The 27,556-nt window shown below is 41.8% G+C and overlaps 1 protein-coding gene across 4 annotated transcripts in view; it reads right to left on the reverse strand.

Annotated features, from left to right (window-relative positions):
* The window catches only part of RGS17 (regulator of G protein signaling 17), a 177,861-nt gene that overhangs the window by 71,481 nt on the left and 78,824 nt on the right, over positions 1 to 27,556 (reverse strand). The window contains exon 1 of one of the 4 annotated variants that reach the window (XM_045009286.1): positions 25,339 to 25,466. The exons of 2 other annotated variants lie outside the window; for them this stretch is intronic. The gene's annotated coding sequence lies outside the window, so the exon portion shown is untranslated. Of the gene's footprint in view, positions 1 to 17,379; positions 17,469 to 25,338; positions 25,467 to 27,556 lie in introns of those variants that run through there. One more of the 4 variants, XM_045009285.1, reaches the window with a different exon arrangement.

A 27,556-nucleotide genomic window follows, 5' to 3' on the forward strand; every position in this document is an offset into this window, starting at 1 on the left:
TCTCTGCAGAGCCAATACACCCCAGTGAAGGCCACTGTGCTGGATGTGTGCATGAAAACTAGAGCAGGTTGAAATTTTTCAAATGAAAAGGGGTTTTTTTCAAATAAAAAATGTTTTTTTCTAAAATGATTTTTTTCACAGAAATTGCTGCTTTTTTTTTAAATTTCTTATGCAAAAATTTTAGGCCTTATAAAATTCAGTTTTTAATTGAAAATATTCTGGTGATTCATTTTTTGTTGTTTGCCAAAAAGTTGGTTTTCAGTAAACCAAAATAGTCAATAACCATTTTGGTAACATATTTGATGCTGCTTTCCATACATTTTTTGAAAAATGGTTTAAGTTTCAAAAACTTTAAAAAATATGTTGGAAATTTTACATTTATTTCACAAGGCTACTTTTGGAGTCTGGCCCCAATGCTCAAAGTTTTTTAGGAATCTAATCCCCAGTAATTTAAATACCTGGGCACCTAACTACCTTTGGAGAGCTGGGTTTTTTGGGACCAACTCTAATAGCAGCAAAATCATCTGGTGGCATGTGACTGCGTCACTTTTACGTTCTTGACCTACAATAGGAAGCACAGGACTCATGCACCAGAAGGGCTCTATTAGCTCATTAGCAGACTTATCGTCTAGTGCCACTGTGCCCCTGCTCATACCATACCTCTATTGCCTTCTCTCCAGGTGTGGCTCCCTAAAGCCATAGAAAACCCAACCACTGAGGCAATGGAGCCCCTTTACATTCAGGAAGACTCTACATATGTATAGCTACAGAGGGGACAATCAAGTCCTCTGTTTTTAGGGACATGCAACTGTGCTACCTATGGTGGTGTCCAGACTAAGCAGAGTATTCTGTATGGTATCTATTTTAAATGGCTATATCAGAAATCGTATTTACCAGCTAGCAAAGGAAAATTAAACATTTCTTGGCTATGGTACGCTGTGAGTGCTATTTTTCATAGCACAGAATTTTTTTTTAAAAGAAAACCTTTAAAACATTTTAATGACTAGGTATATAAATGAACTAGGATCTCCTTATGCTGAATGGTTGCCTCCCACTGTTACATTCTGGGGTGCAATACAGACCAGTGAGGGTTTGTGTCACTGCCTGCCCCATAACCCTGACTGCCTTTAAATGCCCTGCTGCTGTAGCTCTTTTGTCTGGACCCTTCCTCAAGCATACACTGAGCATCCATGTCTTAAGCAGCTCTGACTCAGCAATTCTGATTCTAGCTGCCTGCTTCTTTCATCACTGCCAGGCTCCACCAGCCTGGTTACACCTGGCAAGATGTCCCCAACCTCCCCCAGTCCCTAGTTTCCCCCAAACCATGTGCTCTACAATGTCCAACCCTCTCCTGGACAATTCAGAGATATACAAGATAGAATTAGAAATTGTTACAAGCAAATAAAAGTGAAAACATTTTCTAGAGGCTGACTTAACACAACAAGCTACAGCCTTTGGTCAAGGTAATTTCCTTACCAATCTACCTTCCGGCAAGATAGCTGACCACCCTTCTGGACAGGATCTCTCAAAAATGCTCAGTTCCTTTGTCTTCTGGGGTGAAAGATAACTTGGGGTTCTCTGCCCTTATCTTTATAGTCCATGCACCTTTGAAATGGATTCTTTTCAATCCCTAAAGTAAAGTTCATTTGAGCTGTGAGGAAGGTGACATGAAGACTCCTGATGAAGGAAGTTCCACGCAAATTTCTTTCTCCTCTTGTGTTTGCTAAAATGCAAATTGATCTGTTTCCTGCAATCTACTCTCCCTGCTGTGATACTGAGTTGTTGTTTCCCCCCCTTGTTGGCTTGATGGTCCTGTTTAACTTCTAGGTAAATTGTATTCCCATTATCTCTTAATGAACCCTGGAAATACCTTCCAGGTGGTAAAACCACATTCCTTTGTCTAGGACAGGGTAACTTTACCCCTGCTGGCAGACACACTTTGATAAAATAATTTCTAATATATTTGTAATTCTGAATCTGTCCTCTGTATGTACACCAGGCAATAATATCAATGAGCAGTATGTTATTAACTCTCTATTGATATCTTACCTGATGCCTTCTAGATACAGGTTATGATATTAGTGACTTGGGGTACACTGAATTGGTCAGACCAGCTGAAACTTACTACCAGACACCAGTGAGCTCCTTGCCTTCTTGCATGGGGATGCTGTTAGGGTCACACCCACTTCCTACCAATAATGAGCTGGTAGAAAACAAACTTCAGTTAAAACAATAAGTATAGATACATCTCATCACTGGCTTTTCTAGACTCTCTATTTGCCTAGTTCTTCTCCTACCTGACTGCTTGCTCCTTCAGAATCTCTCTCTTCCCCCTGCAGCTCTCTGTTGCTGGCAGTCAGTGTTCTAGCCTCAGTCTTCTCCCTCGACACTCTGCTCCTGGCTTCTCTGCGCTGATGACTCTGAAATCTTTCTACTTCTGGTGATCTCTGTTACTCTGTTCAGTCTCTCATCTGTGATAGTCTTTCTAATATCTCATCCTTGATGTCCGACTACCAATTTAAACTCAACTGAAAAAAGACTGATACATTCCTCATTTACTCAAAAAGAAAAAAAATCTCCCTTCCCCTTCTTTCCTGCCCCACAATCCATAGTTCCATGATCCTCCCTTCATTCCTGCTCACAATCTCAATGGGTGCCTCTCGCAATTTGGCTCCTCTTTTTGTGAAAAATATTTTTATCTGCCACCGCTCTGATTATCTCATTCCCATCCTTGAGCTCCTTCCCTACGCCATATCCAAACTTCTTACCCTCACTTTTTAGACCCTTCAAATTATCCTGCCTAACTTTCCACTCTGGACTCTACTCTTTTCCTTCACACATCCCATGCTCTGCCACATCCACTTGCCTTCATACTCCTTCCATTTCCTTCTACCTCTCCTAAATGTATGCCCTTTTACACACTGCCCCTTAATTGTGGAATTGCTTGCTCAACTGGAGAACTGGGGAAGCCAGTTCTGAGATTGTACCCACTGTACAATCTCCCTGTAGGTTGTCTCTATAAATAATTCAGACTCTCTACTCCTCCAGTTCAGCAACTCTTGCCTCAGGATGTAAGCAGGCAGACTGCTGGAGAGACAGAGGCAGAAGGCCCTGTCTGAATGTGACCAGTTGTGACATAAACATTTTCTAAGCTCATATGGTATGGCTATGCAGGAGACAAAGAAGGAAGCATCTGCAAAATCTTGAATAAAAGATTTATCCCATTTAATGAATAGCCTGCTTAATTCAAGCTGCATTCTCCTGGGAGCTGATTCAAGTATTTCCCGCTGTCAGGAAATTTCTTGTTATTTTGCAGAGAACATTGGTCAATTTCAGGCTCAGCTCAACTGTTTTCAACCATGGTAGCAGCATAGGATCTTGAGGATACAGAAGCTCCTTTGCTTCAGTTTAGGCTTGTGTTACTTATGGAAGTTCTGGAAATGCTGGAAGAAATTTGTTTTGTAATTTTTGCTTTGCCATATACTTCCTTCCTGTTGAAGGCTTGGGATCATTTTTCAGTGGAGATTCTCAATGCTTCATTTAAGGAGAACAGAGTGTGACAAGCACTCTTAAGGAAGTATGTGCCCTTCACTTAAGAAACTCTCTCTTGACACTGACAATCTAGCCAACTACATGCCTATCTCTAACCTTCCAGTTCCAGGAAAAACTATGGAGAAAGTTGTGGTGAGACATGTCTCACCTATCTAGTTGCCTCAGATCTCTTGGCGCCTTGTTGGTCTGGCTTCACACCTAATTATGGCATTAATCCTGTTGTGGTGACTCTGGCTGATGATCTCTTTAGAGGGACTGATAAAGATTAGATGTCCTTGCTGACATTATTAGATCTATAAATTACGTTTGAAACTGTTGATCCTGAAGTATTGCTGAGTTGCGTGAAGACCTGACAAAGAGTGGACAGGGCTGCTTTGTGGACGCTTCCTTCTTGTCTCTCCAAGAGACCCCCCAAGGGATCTCTCACATGCAGAGTCCCATCTTGTCACCCTCCCTGTATGTTGGCCATTGGAAGGGATATCAAGGAAGCATAGGGTGAAGTGTTTTCAATATGCTGATGGCGCTAAGCTTTGTCTCCCCATTTCATCCTTCTCAGAGTGTGGTTAAGTTTGTCTCATTGTATAGTTGTGGTTGGGGCATGGATGACCACAACCTGGTCGAGAGTCATCCTATAAAAGACTGAGCTGGTGTTGGTAGGACAGTGGAATCAACCATAAGATATGTGAAAGGTCACTTTGATTAAGGGTCTGTGTCCTCTGTTTGTCAACTGAGTTTGCAATTTAGAGTTCTTGTTAGACTCCCAGATAATCATAAAGCAACAGTGTGACTAGCTGGAGCTCCCTTGTTATAAAGAGAGGGACCTGTGGGAAGGGCGTTCTCCATGAGGCCTATAAACTTTAGAATTCAGTGACCCTCTCGGTTCACAATAGCCATATCTGTCAACCTTTAGGGTTGCAGCAAAGGTCACATATTTCATCAGGCATTTGGGGAGGATTAAAGTTTGTGGAGTCTGGCCACTGTGTATGGATTGCTATTTTGGGAGGGGAAAGGCTTTGCTGGAATGTTGAAGGGGAAATTTCAGTTCCATGGCCTGACTTCTTTTGTGTGGAGAAATATTGTTGGTTTGCCACTGCTGTTTTTGTCATAGCTGAAGTGTAGTTTTCATTATTTAGTTATCTGTCAAGGGTACAGAAGCCTGGATTAGGCCTTTTTGTGTTTATGTGTCACAATCAATGCAACAAGAAATAATATGTGTCATGTATAGAATCCACCAACCCACAGAAAGACTGTGCATTAGCTTTCAATAGTCCAGAAAGGACTAGAGGGAACCAAATAGAATGGATGGCTTGAAAAAGACTTGACAGTCAACAGCTACATTGACTGCTGGCAGTCCTGACCAATGAGTGAAGAGTAGTAGATGTATAGTGTGGAATTACACTCCAAATGAATGAAAAGGACCTCAAGGATCCTGACTCCCACTGACAGATCTTTTCAAAGACCTCTGTGGAAGAGGAGAAAAACTGCTCCCTCAGATATAATATCCTCTGGAACCTATTTCATCATAGTGAGAAAAAGGATACAGTTTGTTGGGAATTTTGTGACACAATGCTTTTTTTCCAATCAGAAAATGCTTATTTGTTGCAACCTAAACTGATTGTGGCAAATTTTTCCCATCTCCCAGTGCAATTTTTAAAAAATTGTTGAAATGTCCATTTTGACATTTTCAAAACAAAAAAGTTTTGTTTTTGATTCAAACCAACTTTGTTTTAGTTGAAATTGAAACAAAATGTTTTGAAATTATCAAAATGAAATGTTTCAATTGACCTGATACTATTTTATTTTTGATTATCAGTTCAAGGAAGTTTGACTTTTCATCCTGATTTTTTAAATCTCAACAACTCTTGTGGGATGGAAAAATTGTTTGCTGCCCAGCTATAAAGAAGACCTTGATCTCAGGTGAATGATTTGGTGATTCAACCAAGCAGCCTGAATTTGTCCACCATCTATTGATTTGATTTTTACTAAGAAGGGTATTTGAATAGCCTCAGATCAAAGAGAGTGACACCTTGTCTGTCCCATGTCAGTTGATGTAGGTGAAGCCAATGCAGTTGTCTCACAAAATCATTATTGCTGGGATCATGATCCTGTTGGCAAAGGGCATATGGCCCTGATTTCTAGCTACTTTATATCTACTTATCTGATTTATCTAGTGTTATGAGGTGCTCACATAGATACTATGGTGCTGAGCACAGGAGAGACAAAAGTCTCTTATGAGTAGCTTATGAAGAAGACTAGATTTATTGAAAAAGAACTTTTTCATACTGATGTTGAATCATCATTAATGTTTGCCTTAAGTGTGCCATGTTGGAAAGCATGAACTATTATTTTTGGGATGACAAGGGAAAGAATCTTTAGACTGTAATAAATCCACTTGCCAGCAAGAAGAAACTTTGGATTCTTGGGGTGACCTTATCCACAATTCCATCACAACAGATTTTTAGCTGTTAACTTAGTGAGACCCTGATTTGTTGCTCTCTTTATCGGCTTTGGAATATCCAACTCTGATGGCTGTTTAAGAAATTTGATCTATTCAACTTTCATGAAGCCAACAGTAGTTTGCTAGCATAAGTACATTTTATAGATTGATCGGATTCCTGTCTGACTGTGTTATATCTAAATGTCCTCCCAGTTTGTTTATACGTCCATTTCTTTTTTATTTCCCTTTTTGTTTATTTGGAACTTTATTGATGTACAGCGGGGAAACCGTATGCAAAACAGAAGATACTGTCATTTATTTCTTTTCTACCAGGCAATGGTAAGTGTCATATTGTTGTGTTTCTTTGTATTTTATATGGTGTAATTAGTGATTACATTGATTATGTGCCAGATTCTGCCACTTTTACTCATGTTAAGTAGTGACATTCACATAAATAGTAGTCAATTGGATTAGTCACAGAATAGTTACTACTCCAAGTCAGAGTGGCAGAATATGGCTCTAATTTAGGGCTAGGCTGCAGTCCTCACTCACATTGGTGTGCACTCTCTTACCCGAGTAGTCTCATTGAATTCAGTGTCACTATTCATGTGAGTAAATGCACAACAATCTGAGGAAGGGTTCCACAGCCTAACTTTAAATAAACAGAAAGGGCCCAATTACTCCTCCTGTGGAAAAAACCTGTGGGAGGCAGCTAACATGGAGGAAATCTCTTCAAAATGTTCCTTGCAGAGACTTTTCTCCCTAATAGTTTCTTTGCAAGTAAGTACAACAGGCTCAACTACAAACCTCATGGATCATCTGGGATCCCCAAAGCCCTGGCTGGGATGATTTAGTTGGGGTTGGTCCTGCTTTGAGCAGGAGGATGGACTAGTTGATCTCCTGAGGTCCCTTCCAACCCTAATGTTCTATGATTCTCTGACCCTGGGGGATCAGCAGGAAGCATGTACCCCTATGATAGTTCTGTGTCCTAACCCCCCCAACCCATGGCAGCACAGTTCTAGCCATGGAGATTTCCTCAGATGGCAGTTGCTCCTAGAAAGTGTCTTAAAAGTGGATCCCCACTGTGTAAAAGGAGGTGGGGAGAGACCTGTGGAAATGTAACACAGCCTATTAAGCTTTCATTGTGAGTACCACTGGGCCCAGGTGGCGGAATGATATAGCCTCCCTCTTGCGTCACATCCCTTCCCCAACCCCTCCCCCCACAATCCCCCGAGGAACTTAGATCCACTGAGGGCCTTTTTCATGGTTAGGTGAGGAGAAAGGATGCTGCTATCGAGGGGTCTGAGCCAACTGTCTGTGTAAGAAGGGGAGGGCTTCACACAGAGGATTCATTCCATCCGTGGATCTCAGAAGCACAACTGGGCCAAATGTTATCTAAAATGCCTTTCTAGGCCACCCATTGGTACTGCAATATTATGGGACGTTCTATCACAAAAGCTAACAATGAGGACAAAGGAAATTTGCAACATATTATTTTATACATAAATTTGCTGAAGCTAGGACAGATCTTATCTAACTAACTTTAATTGTCTTGGCATTGCCTGCATAAAAAAAGAGGGAGATCAACAGGCTAAGTTTTAATGAATCACAAAAAAGGCAGATTGTGTTAAAGAACGGATCAAAGAAGAGCTGAATATTCCGACACAAACGCAGCAAGTAGTAGGTTATCTACTGGAAAATTTCCAGTATTTATAGCTTAATCCCTAGGTTACAAAATTTAGAGAGACATTGTTATAAGTGATCCCGGGCCTCCAAATTTTGTACTCACTATGGATTTTGATTTTAACATAGTTTTTCAATTGCAAATTGATATTCATTTTTTCAAGTTGATATTCAGGTTACATGATCAGATTAAAAAAAAGAGTAAATATATTAACTGAAAATGGTTGGTGTTTTGTTCTAGTTATTTTCAAAATGATTGAAACAATAGGGTGAATGGAGAGACCAAATGTTTACTTCGCTGGAAATCCTCTTGCTTTGTTTTTAACTGGACCTTTTAGGTATCTTCAGCTATCTACAGTGTTTTTATACAGGAGTGTTTGGTGGTATTTCTACACAGGGAGTGCTGTCTAGTGAGACTGGGAGTCAAGACGCTTGAGGTGAAATCCCGTCTCCAGCTAAATCAATGAGAGCTTTGTCATTGACTTCACTAAGGCCAGGATTTCACCCCAGGATTCTATTCCTCACTCTGACATAGCTTTGCTCTGCGATCCTGGACAATCACATAACTGTTCTGGGTCTGATTTTACCCATCTGTCAAATAAACACAAAGCTGTTTAATTACTCCTCACAGCACTCTGGGACACAGTAATGTTTGAAAACTGCTTTGAGATTCTTTGAGGAAAAGGTGATACTTATGGGTAGTCTTCTAATATTACTATACTAATACATTCTGTTAATTCTGAAACCCCAAACCAATACCTATAAAGATAATAAATAATAAATACTACTACTACTAATGGCCATCAGATTATTTATTTTGTAATTGTTCTCAGTATTTACTAAATTGTCTACATGTTCAAGATTACTGCACTCTCTAGAAGAAAGCTCCTTTCCTCTGGGGATAAATATTTTTTCCTTTTGTTCTGTCACTGATATTTTCCTATTGCTGTTTTGGTCTCCATTTTTTTGTCTTCTTGGGTTCTCTGTAGCTTTTCTCAAGCCCTCATGAAACACTACTAAGTTTTAGATATAATATATCTCATACAATATCATTACGATTCCTTTTGTTTGTTAATCAGACTGAAAATAGGTCACTGTGTTTTGTCGTGGAATGAAATGCCTGACCCAGAAAAACACCAGTGGAAGTAAGGGCACAAAGTATACTAGCTTGATTTTCACATTGCATCACACGCATCTAATATATCACTCCCTGATCCTAAACTATAATGCTGTCCTGCTGAATATGCTTAAACAGTTCTCTGCTGTATTATATGAAGGACTCTGAAGACAGAACATAAAACCATAACCACTTCTTAAAAATTGTTGTGACTACAAAAAGGGATTAGCATTATAAACATCTGTCATAATCAGAGGAGAAATCAAATTTGTTTTCATTTGGAAGTCAAGAATATTCAGACCTAAAATACAAAAGGGACACATACTGCCCACTTTTAAAGGGCATGCAGATGATCTAAAGGAAGAAGAACTGCTGTGTTTCCACTGCACAGAGGGTAAGCTGGGGAGAGGCTGAGTAGAGGACTTGCTCTCTGTTGGGTATGTCTGAGTAGAGGGACCCACATTGCAACAGAGCAGATCTATGCTGTGCTCCTTACCATGGCATATGAACGTCTCAATGGTTCTCTCTACAGCTATGCAGATAGGGCTTGAAGCAAAGGAGTGATATGGGCATGACCAATGAGTTTTCAAATACATGAATCCACTGACCAACCCAGCTCCCACTCCTGCATGAAGTTACGGCGCACAGTTGCCACTACTACGGCATCCACATTTGTGAAATGGCTGCACTGCTGCTCTAGCCAGTGTGCGGAGGGTTACCCTCCATAACACACATTTATCTGGACTTGGTGGAAATTTCCAGGATTTGGCCTTATGTGTAAAATAATCCAATATGTTTGATAGTCATTATCCTCTGCTCTGTTCTTGTATGCTGCTTACTTCTATGGTTAAAGATCTGTCAGAATTCCTTAGCCCCAGTTTCTTAGATTAGGAAGATTAGTTAGATTTGTAAAATGTTCTGAATACATTTAACACACTACATAAATATAAAGTATTATTACCAGATGTTCAGGCTGTTATATTACAAACACATTAAATCCTATTGGGATGAATCTAGGTGCACAAATATTTTTGTACCCATTTTTAAACCATTGTGTGACTGAGTGGCAAAAAATACCTTACATGACTGTTCCCCCACAATGATAACTTTTGCAAGTTACTGATTATTATTAGTGTTTTGCAATTTCTGAATAAATTAAAACAGCAGACTTACAAAACTAACTATGTAGCAGGAGCTGAGTAACTAGGATTACATTTACCACCTTACTTATGTTCAGTTTAATGGGGCTACTCATGGAGTAAGATATTATGCAATGGGCTAGATTCCCAGCTGAGATAGTTGGCATAGAACGTTGGTTTGACAACCATTTACTGTAGCTGAATATCTGGCCCAGTGTGAGTAAAGACGGCAGAATCTAGCCTGTAATGATTTTGCAATAATGTGAACTTCGCACTGGATGAGGAGTTCATAATTTCAGAAAGTGATGTCAACAGAGTAATATAAACACTAGGCAATGACCATGCAATTTGTCATTCATTATACCTTTTCTCTCATGGAAGTACTGTAATGTTTTTATTGGTCAGAAATAAAGCAAGAAATACAGGGACTTCTTGGTAAGCCTTCTTGCGTCAAGCCTGCTGTGTGCCTAGGAATGCGTGACAACCCATCAGCCCACTCCTGTCTCTTTTCTAGACACAAACTGCTCGGAGACCTTCTTCTGGTCAAACGCCTTGTGCAATGTATTTACAGTGCTCTCCCCACCACCTTTACAAACATGTGCAGCTCTGTATTTATAAGCATGCAATCCTTAGCTCATTCAGCCATCTTCAGGAAAAACTTCCTAACTGTAAGAACTGTGGGAGAATGGAAAAGACGCCTCAGGCGGTGGTGGAAGCTCCTTCAGTGGAAGTTCTCAAAAGGAGGCTGGAAAGCCAGCTGTCTTGGATGGTTTAGACACAACAATTCCTGCAGCGTGGCAGGGACGTTAGACTAGATAATCCTTGCAGTCTTTTCTAACCCTATGATCCTAGGATTGCCCCTGAGAGCTCTCTCCTGGCTCTACCTCTCAAAAGCTTGCCTCTCTCTCTCTCTTTCCCATACCACTTCCTTCCTGTGTCTCTTCTACTTTCTGGGCTAATTAGCCTTTGGGGCTCTCTGCAGCCTATTGCTATCTATCAGTTAGGCACAGTTTGCCCCCCAGATTTACTCCAGGGCAATTTAATTGCTGATCCAGTGATCAGAGTGCTGGTACAGCTGTCTTTGTCCAGCACTCTGTCACAGAATGGCAGAACAGGTTATTTGTCAGAACATCCTGTGCTTTGAGATCCCCTGATAGGAGCCCTCTGAGCTGCAATACCTAGGCATGACGGCACTGAGTTAAGGATACTGTGCAGCCTTCATCCATAATTTCTGTAGTTTAGCTGCTTTGTCTCAGACTCCTTAATGTTATTTTACTGACACTATTCAGTGATAAACAGAGCTTTTGCTATAGCCTAGGCTAGACCTATTTATAAAGTGTGGCACCGACTATGCCCGTTTTATCATGTTTCCTTTTTAAAAAAAATTAAAAATGAATCTCACACAAAATGACAAATATTTCTCTGTCAGAGATACAACCATATTCTATTTTCCTAAAGCCAAATGAAAGTGAAGGCCTGCACAGAATCATATTTAAATAACGATCCAAAGGGAGGGGGAATATTCAGTAAATTTCACAGCAGTATCAACTGTTTCATAACAGATCAACAGTTTTTCTTGAAACAGAGTGGGCCAGTTTTTCTGGTCCACTCCACACTTTTTGCTCTGAGCAGGTGATGCCGAAGAAGTGGGGACTGCACATAAATCCCCAGCTGGACATACCGCTGGCATGACAGAGGCTCAGTGGGCACAGAGCTGGTATAGTTGACTCTTGTTCTTCCTCCCCACAGCTGCCCCCTAGCATACGGAGCAAGTCCAGGGTGGAAAGAGGTGTATCATTGACCAGGAGTGGCCAGAGCACACAGTGCTCCTGCTAACCCCAGTTTGGATAATCCTTTGGGGACCAATTCCAGCTGGCACAAGTTAGAATGGCCCCCAGGCTGCTCTCATCTGTGCCAGAGCTAAGGCTGAGATAGTGTCCCCCGACTCTGCTGCGATCTCCAGAAACAGCATAGCAAAGAATCAGGACCAGTAGAAGTTTTGCCTTCATTTTTCAACATTTTACAGAAATTGAGAAAAAATGCCCAGGTGTATGCGCATTGGAGGCCCCTGGACTGTCCAATATATAATAGTTATAATACACCAGGTAGCATTAAGACATTTCTCTCCTGATTTCCCTCTTAGTGACTGCCTATTACTACTACTAATTCCCAGACAAAAATTACAGTTCTATAGAGTTACAGATAAGAGTATGTCTTAGTAACTTAAGGATAAAAAAAGATTACAGGGATGTTGTCATCACCCTAAAGCCAAGCATTACAAACCCAGGAACTGCATAATTAAGGTTATACTTAAAAGAAATCCAGACATAGTAAGGTGAGAAATGCACAATTAAGGTACCCAAACAAACTTAACTCTGCCTTGTAGTGGTGTCATGCAATAACCATACAATTAGGATTAAGCTATTGTAGTGTTTGTGGTCTCAGATTAGATTAAACTGATTTTTAGACATATTAGAGTTTTTCATATGTTTTCCCCTTCCTGTTATCACAACAGGCCAAAGTTAAGGTTGTCTAGGTACCATAACTGTGCATTTCTTAACGTAACATGTTTAGATTTCTTTTAAGTGTAACTTTAATTATGTAATTCCTGGATTTGTAATGCTTGTTTTGGGGATGATTACAAAAGGCCCGTAATGTTTTTTTACCCGTTGGCTTCTGATACATACTCTCAACTTGAACTCCATCTTAACATTGACTTTTTTTGTATGGGCATTTTCTTATTTTTAAGTAATTATTTAAAATTTCATATATGAAAACTAAACAGGAAACCCAAAGAGACTACTCAGAGAGAACCCAGGCCCTGAGATTCAATGTTGGTGCAGTTTAGCAGTTTACCCTGGACTTCTGCCCCATTTACCACCCCATCAGTACTGCCTCTGTGCACAGAGGAGCTGAGATTGCAATACCATAGGAAGCTGTTCAAGTTCTGATGCCCAATCTAGCATACAGACATTAAATGTTTAAAGAACAGTGACAGCTGAACCAAGTAAGCTACCAGTGAGAACTCCTGACACATGCATCCAGTCTCCCGCATACTGATGATAACTAATTACAACCAATAGAATTGTTCCATGCAAATTTACTGCAGAGGAAGGGTGATGATTGGTTGAGTTACCTCTAGAGTCACAACGACCTCCCTTAAGAGTTACCTGAGCTGTCGACCTGCACCTGTCTGCAGCCTATATATTCATAAGTTATTAACAGTTGCATCCAATTGTTATCTTAATTGCAATTTAATTTCCTCAAATATAGCTTATGCATAAGCTTTCAATTAATTTTAACAATATGGAAAGTGCCTGTGTTATTTCATTATTAAGATAATTCAGCAGAAAGAAAAGATTGACATGAGATGTGAAATTTCTTAAAGGACCTAGTTTTTAATTAATTTTAACTCAACCTAATTAACAGAATTATTTGTAAATTCTCAGAAAATTCATTCTGCACTCAAAGAGAAAACACTGTAAATATGGGGAGGATATGTTGTATTGTTCATATGAAAAAGAAGTTGAGTCCCTGCTTTAAGTACTAAATCAGGGGTAGGCAACCTATGGCACGCATGGTACTCACACTGCCTGGGTCCTGGCCACCCATCTGGGGGGCTCTGCATTTTAATTTAGTTTTAAATGAAGCTTCTTAAACATTTTTAAAACCTTATTTACTTTACATACAACAATAGTTTAGTTATATATTATAGAAAGAGAGCTTCTAAAAACGTTAAAATGTATTACTGACACGCAAAACCTTAAATTAGAGTGAATAAATGAAGACTCAGCACACCACTTCTGAAAGGTTGCCGACCCCTGTACTAAATAGACCTCTACCTTAACTATGGTGTCTTAACTGCACCTCCATAAGAACTAACATTGTTTCATTGGGTACACTTTTATAACACTTACAAGTATTTCCACATTTTTCACATTCAAAGATCTCTGCAAAGTAGATAAATGGCAAGGGCCTATTTGCTTGTTATAGAAGTGAGGAGAGGCTAATGTTAGATGATTGTAGAGGAAGCACTGAATTTTTTTCAAGCCACCATATTTACCTTGAAGAAAAGTTTACATACAGATGTTATTGTTGAAGTGGCAGGCCATACTGGTATCTAGCTGGCTTTACTTTCAGATCAGCTGGTATCTTTTCTCCTATGTCTTAGAGTGCAGTTTGCTTTAATCTCCTTTTCAACTCTTGGAAGAGGAGTATTCCAGCATCCTGCATCAATGTTTTATTTGTTATGCAGGGACCTCCATTCAGATGAGTTTCTGCTATACTACCTTATGCCTCATCCATTTTGTTTCTGCCGACAGTCATGTTCCAGTGTCATGTGGACACTGCTACTGACAGCACTTTTCCAATATTGTAGCAGTAGGTCATGATGTCCCTGTTCCTCTACAGTTCCTGAGAGATAAACTGAAGCACCCCCCACTTGTGATCCTATGGCAAGATTGGCAAAGCATTTTCCTAAGCAAGCCTGATCAACGCTAGTGCTCCTTATGCATGATCCTCACTCAAGTTCTACTCTCTGGTAGAAGCAGTTCAGTGAGAGGGCCATCACTGCTGTCTTGCTTTTGGTAAGAGAGTTCTATCCTACTTTTCAAACAATGCACATTACACACAATGAACCATAAGTTAAGGCAATCAGCAACAAAGCCATGGTCCTATATAGCTTGTATGTTGCATTTAGATTAGTTTTGAGAAAAACCAAACCAAACTAAACCAAAAATAATAGTTTGAGAACAATGCACTGCCCCCCATCCCAAGGCTCCCAGGAACCAGGTGCTCAGATAACAGGATAACATCTGAAGAAGTGGGTATTCACCCACGAAAGCTCATGCTGCAAAACGTCTGTTAGTCTATAAGGTGCCACAGGATTCTTTGCTGGTTCTACAGAACCAGACTAACACGGCTACCCCTCTGATACAGGAATAGGATAGGGATTTTTTACCAGGATACCAGGTCTAAATTTGGTTTAATCATTAGTGAAGGAAAATTATTACCATTGAATGACTGCTCAGTAGACTTTATGAACTGAGTTGATGATTTCAAGCAATTTCTCTCTCTCTCTCTCTCTCTCTCTCTCTCTCTCTCTCTCACACACACACACACACACACACTCACACACACAATCAAGCCCTCATCACTGCAATTCTTATTTGTAGTCTCAGCAGCAAGACCAAGGATTGGCAGAGTGGGAGACTGAATTGCGTTTGCATCCATAAGGAGAGGACACTGCTAGGCTCTAGTGCTGTCAACCCAGCACCTTTTATAAACACAACAGTCACTTAATGTATATTTTAAGTACACATTTTCCATTTCTGCTGCTCAGAAGCATCTTACTTCTCAGGGCTGGAACTGTGTCTACACACACACACACACACACACACCCTTGCACATTTGGGTGCTGATGACATTCAAATAAATAATTATTAGCAATATCATCATCTTAGGTAAGAATGTTTCTTACAAACCTCAAACAATGGATTATTCCCATTCATTTACTTAAATAGATGCCATTTTTTCATGATGACACTATTTATGTATCTTATAATGAGGCTGATGACACTAGCTTCCACTGATGTGAATGGGAATTATCTTCCTTTTAAAAACTTGTAAAAATAGATAGTACGTATGCATTCATTTTGCAGAGTTATTTATTATTATTTATCTATAAAACCTATCATCAACTAATAAATTTACCTATTTATATTTTCCAGCTTTTAAAAAAATAATGCAAACTATTATTGCATGTGAGATTTCATCCATTTTGCCCAACACTTGATAAACTAAACAAAAAGCAAGGTTTATGTATGTATGTATTGGTAAATATAATAAGATGCATCCCAGCTGCAAAGTTGATGACAGGTTAGTTCAAATCCTTGGCAATGCCTAAAATAAGGATCCCCTCTCAATACTGGAAACCCTAACATATAGTTATGCCAGTTCTAAGCTCATTATAATGGAGTGCTCAGATAGTATGGCGATGAGCGCTCTGGAAATAAAATAAACTAGAGCTTGTTGGTTTTCTTCATATTCTAGAGAACTCATTGGTGATAAAGGTAAGAACTTATGTTTTTTAATCCCGGATTTAAAATCAAATCCCTCAAACACAACCTCGAATGGAAAGGAACCATTCCTGACAGGCTCTTCCTTAGGAAGCTGGGCATCTGTACAGTGTCTGTCCTGTGTCAGAGAAAGTCCTCGTCAGTGGCTAAGGGCGGTGGGCTTGATCTCCTTTGCCAAAGCGTTGGCTTGTGAGCGCCTCTCTGCCGAGCGCGCTGCGCTGTTCGTAACTTGGTGCCGGCCGGGAAGGATCCGCTATTGCTAGCGCTAGCAGCCACTAACCAGCCTCCTGCTTTCCGAGCCTCCTTCTAAACCATCTGTAGCCGCCTGCTTTTCCCCACTGGTGCTGTCCTTCCTCCAGCCTCCGACATTTTCACACACAAGCGGGAGGGGGGGGGGTGGGTAGAAGAATCCGGCCAAGCCCCAGCTCCCTGCTGATACCGCAGAATAATGAGGGGGGAGGATGGGTGGGTGACATGAAAGGCTATGGAGTGAGTGTAAAGAAAATCCATAACTCATCAGAATAATGAACGGCAAGGATGGTGCCTATGAGCCACTTCTCAGTTTGCCCTGCACCGAAGCAGCTCCGATAGACTTAGTGGGGGCCCCGTCCTTGTATTAAGCCCCCTTTCCTCCGGCCAGCACTCTGCACTGTGTTACATGCCTCGGTTCAGGTCTTACAGGGAATCACTTCCATTTCCAAGGAACCTAGACAAACGGTGTGTGTGGTTTCTAAAAGGCCACGGTCTCCGATTATTTCAAATCAGTGCAAAATGCAAGGGTGTATTGCCCCCACTCTCCCGCCCAGAAGAGAACCTGCCTCAAGGGAGCCAGAGAAGATCAAGAGGAAAAGTACGACCCCCCCCACACACCCCCTTTCATATCTGCAAACGGACATTTCCCGATATCCCCCCTCCCTTCCCCCAACATGGTAGGAACCCCCCTCCCCCGCCTGGATTGATCAGGATTCCTTGATGCAGCTGATGCACAGCAGCAGCAGCAGCATCGCTCCACACAGCCACAGCCCAGGAACCAATATCTGGGGAGTCCAGCGAAGCCACCGCCAAGCCCCGCGCTCCCTTTCCTCACCCCTTTGTGCATCACTGGAGACGAGCGACACTCGCTCGGACCCCACCTTGCAGCTCAGCCCCCGGGCCACCGCGGCTGCCCGCCCCCCCCCCAAGCTACACACACTCACGTCCCCCGTGTGAGTGCATTTGCAGTTGTACTCCCTCTCCACCCCGCTCCTGTCCCCACCCCCCGGTCTCTCTATTCCAGACACCAGGATAAAGCAGACATGTTGGTGCCATTTAACCAGGTTCAGGTTCAAAATAATAATAATAATTAAAAAAAAACCCCAAAGCGGTCTGGCTTACCCACCCCCGCCTGGCTGCGTGTGCTTGGCACTGAGCGATCCCGGGAAGGGCTCGTGCAGCTGGTCCCTAGCGGAGCTGATTTGCTGCCATCCGCCCAACTTCAGCACCCAGCCGGCAGGGAGAGAGGGAGGGAGAAGGGAGGCAGGGAGCGAGCGCACATGCGCCCTGCCTGCCACTCGCGCTGGACCCAGCCGAGCAGCTGGAGTTTCCCTGCTTCTCCCCGGCGTGACTCACTCCCAGTCCCCTGCGCCTCCGCTTCCTCCCCGGGGAGCTTGCCCGGAGCAGGCTGGCGGGGAGCAAGGGCCCAGGCAAAGAGCCTGAGGAGGGAGTGGTCCAGAGAGGATGCACTGGGAGGAGAGAACCGGTGCTATTGGTCCTCGGGCTCTGGGAATGAGTCTCCAGCCAAACATGGCTGCTTTGGAGAGGGAGACTCAATCTCTGGCGATGGGTTTTTAGATCACCTGGCTCTGGGGAGGAGTGAGTTGGGGCTGAGCGCCAGCTGTGCTTTGTATGGAAGGCAGGGGCAGCTTGGGAGGGGCGCCTCCTTTTCTAGTTCTGAAATGGAAATAAATGTCATGGATAAACACAGAAGTTAATAGTCCCACCATAAATAATATTACCTCAGCCACCTTGTGTCTCATGGATAAATACAGGGGAGGAGGTAACAGCTTGCGTCTGAGGAGGTGGGTATTCACCCACAAAAGCTTATGCTCCAATACATCTGTTAGTCTATAAGAAGGGGCGGCTGTAGCTTTTTTGCCGCCCCAAGCATGGCAGTCAGGCGGTTTTTGGCGGCGCGCCTGCGAGAGGGCCCCGGTTTCGTGGCTTGCCTGTGGAAGGTCCGCCGGTCCCGCGGCTTCGGCATAACCGCCGCTGAATTGCCGCCGAAACCGGGGAACTGGTGGACCTCCCGCAGGCAAGCTGCCAAAGGCTGCCTGCCTGATGCCCTCACAGGGACCAGCAGGGCGTCCCCCGCGGCTTGCCACCCCAGATACGGGCTTGGAGCGCTGGTTCCTGGAGCCGCCGCTGTCTATAAGGTGCCACAGGACTCTGTCTCTTTTTATAGATCCAGACTAACACAGCTACCCCTCTGATACTTACCTGGACCCTGCTTATTTTTGTACCTTACCCTCCAAACTGGACTAGCCAACGAGACAAAAAGGTCGAGCTGCTCCTACTGCACACACAGAAAAGACCACCCAGACTCTGGGTGGCAGAGTGACACAAAAAACACCTGCATAACTTTTGAATTCGATGCACCCAAGTTCTAATGCCTCAGTAGACAACCAGTGGGGGTGCTCCAAGTGCAAGGACAAAAGCAACACCATGATTCACCTCATGGAACAGTGATACAAAAATCTGGATCCTGCCAACTTTTTTGCCAAACTTTCAAATTCCACTGCCTAAACAGAGGACACATTTAGTCATTTTTGTTGCACCTTACAAAATCCCGCCCCTGATGTGTTCCCGTGCAATAGCCCTGCACTAGCTCAGATCTGACATCTAGATCCTACTGAATTTTGACACAAATCCAGAAATTCTAACATAAAAATTGAAAACAAGTGTTCTTTCTACTAGCCAACCAAAACAAGCTGCCCCCCAACACATCATGGTATAAGGAAGGTGTAATACCTTTATTTGGCACCTGTACCCTGCTAATTTTTGGTTGCATCTCTCTCACTCCTCTGCCCCCTTCCCAGTTTTAATGTCTATGAAGCTTTTCTGAGTCCACCAGATAATCTAGATCCCAAAGTATTCTGGTGGAACAGCGCTACAAATACTGGCCAGATCTTAACATAGCTGAAATAAAGGAAAGGCAAGCAGTCCAGGAGGACTAGCCTCACAACAGCATAAGCATCAAACACTTTATTTTCTTTTAAAATAAAAAAACTGACTAAATATAGCCAAATTACAGATTAAATCTACAACTATAGTAATCATATGCCCCTGTCCCTGAATTCTGGGAAGAGGCACTTCAAGCTCCTAATGATGAGGGCTGAAGTCAACCAGAGTCAATGCTCAGCACCTCTAAAATCAGGTCACTTAGATGCCTAAATAAGGATGCAGGCACCTAACTTTATAGATTTAAGTTTGACAATTTTGGCCTACATTAAAACAAAGTACCCAAAGGAGCAGAAAAGCTGATGAGTGAAGTGTCACAGGTACTGCGTGTGCTCCAAATCCAACTGCAGTGGTCAGAAGGAAGGGGAAGGTAAAGCTACATCCTTTCTATACCTTAAGATCAGGTACACCTGCGGGAGGTCCACCGAAGCCACGGGACCAGCGGACCCTCCGCAGGCAAACCGCCGGAGGCAGCCTGCCTGCCACCCTTGCGGTGCCGGCAGAGCACCCCCCGTGGCTTGCCGCCCCAAGTGCGTGCTTGGCGTGCTGGGGACTGGAGCCGCCCCTGCTTAAGATCCATGACTGAGGGGGTGGAACAAGAGTCACTGCTTTTGGGAAGAGGATGAGTTTGTGCATTGGGATTTGCTTATTCTTAAGAGTGTGGATCCATACATGCAACTCAGGAAGGAGAAGATGACAGCTTTACTACTCAAAATAAGTGTGTGTTTGTGAGCACGCACACATGCGTGCAGGTGATAGGAGAGTGAAGAGGAGGTTTATTGGAATATGTATTTTCCTGTGACAACATCTACGCATTTCTCACTAATCCCATGTTTAGGGAACTTTAGGTGAGTGTGTTCTTCAGAACACAAGTACCAACAGGCTTTTGTCAATTCTGGATTCTTTCTCCTCCACCATGAAGTCCCTTGAATAGAGAATGGGGATTTTATGGTGACTTACTTATTTGTTGTTTTGATCTATATATATTTTAGGAGGGAAATGTAAGTTTCATTATGTTTTGGGAGTCAATAGGATTGATAGTACTAGTGGGTGGCAAAGGATGATGGGACAGTGGGAACTGTTTGCATTCCATATTTCTTCATATTCAGGATTCTTAATGTGAGAGTTTGTGGAGCTGTATAATTTTCATAAAGAAAGTAATATTGTTTTAGAGGTGTTTTCTGGATTCCATTGAAGCATATGTTCAACTGTAACTCTTTTTAATTTAGCTTTTTGTTTTTAGATCTTCCTATATTTTTGAATGAGAAACACAATTTTAAGCCTTCATTTTAGGAAAGCATCCTGTTTAGGAGAAACTCTTAAGCATATGCCTAACTTTGAAGTTAAGCATATCAAGATACATGTTGATAAATTGGAGAGGGTTCAGAAACAGCCACAAGAATAATTAACAGATTAGAAAACATACCTTATAGTGATAGCCTCAATGAGCTCAATCTATTTAGTTTAACAAATAGAAGGTTAAGGGATGACTTGATTACAATCTAGAAGTACTTACATGGGGAATACTTAATAATGGGTTCTGCAGTCAAGCAGAGAAAGATATAACATGATCCAATGGCAGGAAGTTGAAGCTAAACAAATTCAGACTGGAACTAAGGTGTAAATTTTTAACAGTGAGAGTAATTAACCATTGGAATAATACCATCTACTAGCCAAAGGATTCAAAATTAGCGGTGGTAATTACAGAAGTACTAGTATATACTTATTGTAAACTTCATGCAAAACATTGGTAGCTGGCATCTCAAGAAGTTGCCAGTGGCCTATTTACATCCTGACACTGTTTGCAAGGATTATGGGTATTTTTTCTGTCAGTTTTATACTGCTTCCCATAACCAGAGTATGTGAGCACCTATCTTGTAAAATCAGTAGCAATTGTAGTTTCTCTAGTGGATTTCATGGGGTTTCTGGCAATTCTTCTTTTATGGCATAAAAAAATCTGCTTGGGATAGGAATTAGATTTTTTAAAAATATGTATTAATCTGCTGGTTTGTTTCAGGATTTTTTCTTAGTTGAGTGGATTTTTTGGGGTAGAAAGGGCTGTCAGTGGGATGAGATTCATTCTTGGCCATTTTCTAAAGAAGGTCACACTCTGGATTATTCACTTAATTTCCTCTGGAAGCCTGGGCAGGTTGTTTCTGGGTCATATAGCTTTCCCCACTGAGATCTAAATAATGTACATGCTCTGTCACCAGTGTGAGAATCCATTATTGTTTCATCCCTAATTACTTTTAAAGATAACTGGACAAATACTAATTTCTAGGGTGACCAGACAGCAAGTGTGAAAAATCAGGATGGGGTGGTCGGCGGTGGGGGGAGGTAATAGGAGCCTATATAAGAAAAAAGACCCAAAAATCTGGACTGTCCCTATAAGATTGGGACACCTGGTCACCCTACTAATATCATTACTCGAAACTCATTAAGGTTTTGTCTGAGTAAAAATTGAGTAAAAAATGAATAAGGATTTCAGAATTTGGCCTAAGTATACTCAGGAAATACCTAAAGCATGTGCCTACCTTTAAGGTAATAGTGCTGATGGAATATATTTAGACTTCTGCAAGGCATTTGACTTGGTATGCATGACGCGTTGATTAAAAAACTAGAGCAATATACAGCTAACATGGCTTACATGAAAAGTGGCTAACTGACAGGTCTCAAAATATAACTAACAGGGAATCATCACTGAGTGGGTGTGTTTCTAGTGGGGTCCTGCACGGAGCTGTTCTTGGGTCTACTCTGTTTAACATTTTTATCAGTGCCTGGAAGAAAACATAAAATCATCACTGATAAAGTTTGCAGATGACACAAAGATCAGGGAAGTGGCAAATAATAAAAAGAGGACAGGTCACTGATACAGAGTGATGTGGATTGCTTGGTAAACTGGACAGAAAACAATATGCATTTCAATATGGCCAAATATAAACAACAAAGAATGCAGGCCATACTTATAGGACTGGAGATTCTATCTTGGGAAGCTGTGACTTTGAAAAAGAGCTGGGGGTCATGGTGGATAATCAGCTGAACATGAGCTTCCAGTGTGATGCTGTGGCCAAATGATCTAATGAGATCTTGGATGTATAAACAGAAGAATACCGACTAGGGGTAGAAAGGTTATATTATCTCTGTATCTGGGGCATGTGCAACCTCTGTGGGAATACTGTGTCCAGTTCTGGTGTCCAGAATACAAGAAGGATGTTAATACATTGGGGAGGGTTCAGAGCACACCCATGAGAATGATTAAAAGGATGAGAAAACATGCCTTGTTGTGATAGAGTGAAGGAGCTCAATCTATATAGATTAACAAAGAGAAGGTTGGGGGGAGGGTCATTTGATTACAGTTTATAAGTGCATTAACTACATGGGGAACAAATATTTGATGATGGGCTCTTCAGTCTATCAGGCAAAAGTATTAAAAAATACAATGGCTGGAAGTTGACACTAGACAAATTCAGAATGGAAATAAGGCACAAGTTTTTTCACAGTGAGGGTAATTATCCATTGGAACAAGTTTATCAAGGTTTGTGGTGAATTCCCCATCACTGGCTATTTTAATATCAAGATTAGATGTTTTTCTACAATATGTGCTCTAGTTCAAACAGGAATTAATTCAGGAACGTTCTATGGCCTGTGTTATATAGAATATCACACTAGATGTTCGCAATGGCCTTCTGACCTTATAATATATGAATGTGCTTAACTCCCGTTGAAGTCAATGGGATTTAAGCACATGCTTAAAGGATTTTTCTGAACAGGGGTAGACTTAAGCACATGCTTTGATGTTTTTATGAATGAGAGTCTGTCACAGGATAGCTGGCCCCTGAGGATGGTCAGACTCTCAACCTTCCTGTGACAGGCTCTGCCAAAGGGAATGTGTCAGCCCAGATCCTTCCCAGGATAAATGATTGTCTAAGGTGCCAGGCAGTAGTTAATTAGTTAAGAAACACCTCAGCCTTATACAGGGTTATGTGGGCTCAGGCAAGAGAGAACACAGGAGAGGAAGAGCCTGGGGAAAGAACTCCTCAGGGGATCTGGCTAGGAAGCTGCTCTCAGTGGGGTCTCCCTAGACAACCGAGGCTCTTGGGGAGAGGAACTCTCCCTAGAAAGAGGAAGTTCCCAAGGGGAGGGCTTCTCAGGGGGAGCCTGGTGAAGGGGGTTCATCAGGAAAGAAAATGAAGGAAGAAAAGTTCCTAGGTGGGAGAGGCGTTGAAAGGAAGGAGCTATGAATGCTGTCTCAGGGGAGCCTGGCCCCATGGAAGGGCTTCACCATGTAGCAGCAGAAGTCCCAGCTCAGAGGACTTATATTCCTTTTGAGGAAGGGTTGTTGCAGTCTGATCTCTGTGGGGACCTTGCCCCAAGAGGAGAGACCCTTTCTCAGGTGATAAGAAGCCCTGGCTCCAGAAGAGGATATTGGCTCAAGATGGCCTCACCGATAAGAGACCTGGACATAAGTCAGGTTGATGGACTACAGTTAACTCAGCCCCTTTCCCCTCCAGCTAGGGTACTGGAGTGGAAGCCTGTTTGTGTAATGTTCCACCTTTGGGTTAAATAAACTATACCCCTGAAGGGGCACTGTTCAGTATAAGTATCAGAGGGGTAGCTGTGTTAGTCTGGATCTGTAAAAAGCAACAAAGAGTCCTGTGGCACCTTATAGACTAACAAATGTACAAATAAGCTTCATTAGACTTATTGAAAGCCCACTAGGGGAAACTGAGGCAGGGATATACTTGCAGTAAACCTTTACACCCGGTGTTGCCAAACTGTAGCTCGTGAACCACATGCAGCTCTTTTACAGTTTAAGTGCAGCTCCCAGAGACCCCCACAGATCCCCCCATTCTCTGCCTACAAGACTGGGCAGTGGGGAGCTCAGGGCTTTTGCCCTGCAGGGGTGGTGGGACCAGGGGCTTCTGCCCTGCAGGGAAGGGGAGTCTAAGGGCTTTAGTCCAGTGGGGGGGCAGAAGTCCTCCACCCTGACAGTGCCACCCCATGGGACAGGTTGTGCATGTCTTGCAGCTCTCGAACTTCTGAAGATTATTATGTGCGGTTCAGAGGGTCAATAACTTTGGCCACTCCTGCTTTACACACAGTTTTATTTCTACTTAATTTTATGTGTTCATGCTCCCAATGGACTTTATTAAACTGGAGTTATGGTTGTGAGTACAAACTGGTAATTCACTGGGGAGGAACCTAAGAAGAACATGGTAGTGACCAAAAAAAAAAAAAACCTGAAGAAACTCAGAAAATTCAGAGTTAAGATTAAACTTAAAAGAAACCCAAATATTTGAAGATAGAGAATACAAGAGAAAAAAAAGTGATGGACCACCTCTAAAAACAAGCATATCTTTCATTTGAAGTCTTGTAGATGGAGTAAAGCAAGTTATTTTATTTAATCTAAGGGTGATATATCAACCATGAGAACAGAACTTGAATGGAAACGAAGAGCCTAAGATGATGAGACAAATCTAACTTCATATCTAGTAACTAACTTCAGCCCATTCCTAACCCCGGCCCTACCAATTATTTCTTACAATATAGGTTACCCTTTTGCCAGGTGTTGTCAGCAGCAACAAGTACCAGGTTCAAATAGTGAGGGGTCCTTCTTAAACAAGTGCCACTGGCTTGATCCCCCACCTTGAATTTCTGGGATCATTAAATACCTTCCCTGAATACCCCCAAAAGGCAATATTTCCCTGTCCACAACCACTGAGTCTGCATATGGAACAAGGAGAACTTTACTAGGGGAAAAGGCAACATAGCATTACTTTGAGGAAAAAGTATCAACAGTATCTGTATGAATGATAAATAAATACTCTCCCAGGGTTCCTTTGGCAGCTGTTCATTAATTCTCTTCCTCACCTATTGGCATGATCATTCAATTGGCAAGTGTCCCTTAACCATGTGCTAAACTCTACTCACAGTTTGGGGTCAGTGGTAGTGTGGTCCCAGAGTCCCGACGTGTACATGGGCAGCAGGCCTGTCTCCGGTCTATTGTTAATTGCTGCCTTGACCTGTCTTGAGGTTCCACCACCCAACTCAGGTTCAGTGATTTCAGCATTATGTAGAGGTTAGAGATCGTGCTTGTAGGGGGTGGGGTTTACTCACCAGAGTCACCTCTTTCTGCTGGGTTTCAGTAAAGAGTCCTCTTCAGACTATACTTTTTTGAGGAGCTGCTTCTGTCTCGTTGCCGGTGTCTTCCCACAGCACAGGATCCTTAATGGATGGAAACCAGGATCATTGGCACACTTGGCAGACTCCTTGCCACTGAAGATGAATCCCCTTGCTGTAAAGTAGAAGTCTTCTTCCCCTTGCTCTTGTTCAGTTCCATTACCCGACCAATTCTGAATCTGCATACTCTTATAGTGACTCGCAAATGAGCCAATGGAAGAACACTGGGTCGAAAGCTTATACCAGGGGTAGGCAACCTATGGCACGTGTGCTAAAGGCGGCACACGAGCTGATTTTCAGAGGCACTCGCACTGCCTGGGTCCTGGCCACCGGTCCTGAGGGGGGGAGGGAGATCTGCATTTTAATTTAATTTTAAATGAAGCTTCTTAAACATTTTAAAAACCTTATTTACTTTACATACAACAATAGTTTAGTTATATATTATAGACTTATAGAAAGAGACCTTCTAAAAACATTAAAATGTATTACTGGCACGTGAAACCTTAAATTAGAGTGAACAAATGAAGACTTGGCACACCACTTCTGAAAGGTTGCCGACCCCTGGCTTATACTTTGAAGCTCTGCCTGTAGCTATACTTCTCCCTATTCACCAATAGATGGGAGCAGAGAGCTCCCTACCTTCTCTAGAGCTTCAGGCCACAGGGCTTATCTATATGAATTAGAACTGGTTAAATCGAATTAAAATAGCTCAGCTGTTTGGTCTGCCCATGTTCATCATTCACTCTCTGAGAACATTTGTGCAAATGGGTTTTCTTTGCACAGGTGTTTGGAGAACAGCTGTTCTGTCTTCAAAAAATTCTATTTGCATATGAACAAGGGTATTCGTAGCAAACAAGAGTATTCTCTATTTGATACTCACTATTCAATATTTGCCATTCGTTACTAGTGAATGCCTCTTAAAAAAGTTTATCTAATCAGAGTAGAAACAAAACCATGTGACTTTGCTAACTACTCACATAGCCCAAATAAAAATAGAACTCAGTGTGAATGGACACCCCACTAGGCTAACATTTGTCCTCTTAAACAATTCATCAAATATCTGTGAGTAACCAATACATCTGCAGGGTGCCTGGTCAAATAATTAACAAATGGGAAAAGAGGGTACATTCTTTGGCTATTTTATTTGAAACAAATAACCTGTCTACTTTTACTATAAATATAATATTTTAAAATAAATTATGATATTTTAAATGTTTGTCAATATACGTGTGATAAAAACAACTGGAACTTTAAAAAATGCTGAGGGGTTTTCAACCACTATTGGAGTCAGTTATTTAGTTGGCCATTATCAGCTTTTTATGATCAATTGTTTGTCTGGAAAAAGACAATCAGTTGTCCTGATGTCAGATCAATAGATTATGTTTTTATGATGTAAGAACAATTGATTTATGGACACTGTTCAGGTTGACAAGCTCAACATTTGCATTTCCAAAAAATGGTATTTTCTATTTTAAAATATTATTCTAATAAAAGACATTAAAATGAAACCCATCAATCCTTCCGAAGCAAGAACTCAGCAGACTTACAACAGAGCTCCTGAAGTGGGTAATAGACAACAAACATTGTAGATTTGAACGTGGTGCTCTCCTGCTGCTGTCTATGCCAGATTTACTCTTGTGAGAGGCATACAAATGGAAGTAATTTTCATTCTCTGAGCACTTGAGACAGGATTCTTGTCAATTTCAGTCCCCTGGCATCTCACAGAAATGGAGCTGAGAGGAAAAGGGGACAGATATGTCATGACATACATGGTTGCATCATATTCAAGCACAGTTCCACCATCCCAACCAATTCAGCATAGGAGATGGGATTTTTTGTTATGCCCTTTTTGGGGAAAATGCTGCTATTTAAACCTACCAGAGAGACATTTTAAAACAGAACATGCCATTTTTAAAGTTGAAGAGTTGATGATTGCCATTTTTGACAATGTACTTTCAAGTACATATATCATAAATCAATTGTTCTGAGCCCAGGAAGTCACTATGCAAAAACTGTCATGCTCTATCTTCTACAAACTGCATGTATGTATATTAAGGTTAAAACTTGTATTGCAAAAGATCAGGACACACAAAGTTAATTTTCCTGCAGTGACTAACTCTTTCTTCTTGTTTATATACATTATGACAGGACAATG

The sequence above is a fragment of the Mauremys mutica genome, chromosome 3 (assembly GCF_020497125.1).
Source record: "Mauremys mutica isolate MM-2020 ecotype Southern chromosome 3, ASM2049712v1, whole genome shotgun sequence".
Lineage (NCBI taxonomy): Eukaryota > Metazoa > Chordata > Testudines > Geoemydidae > Mauremys > Mauremys mutica.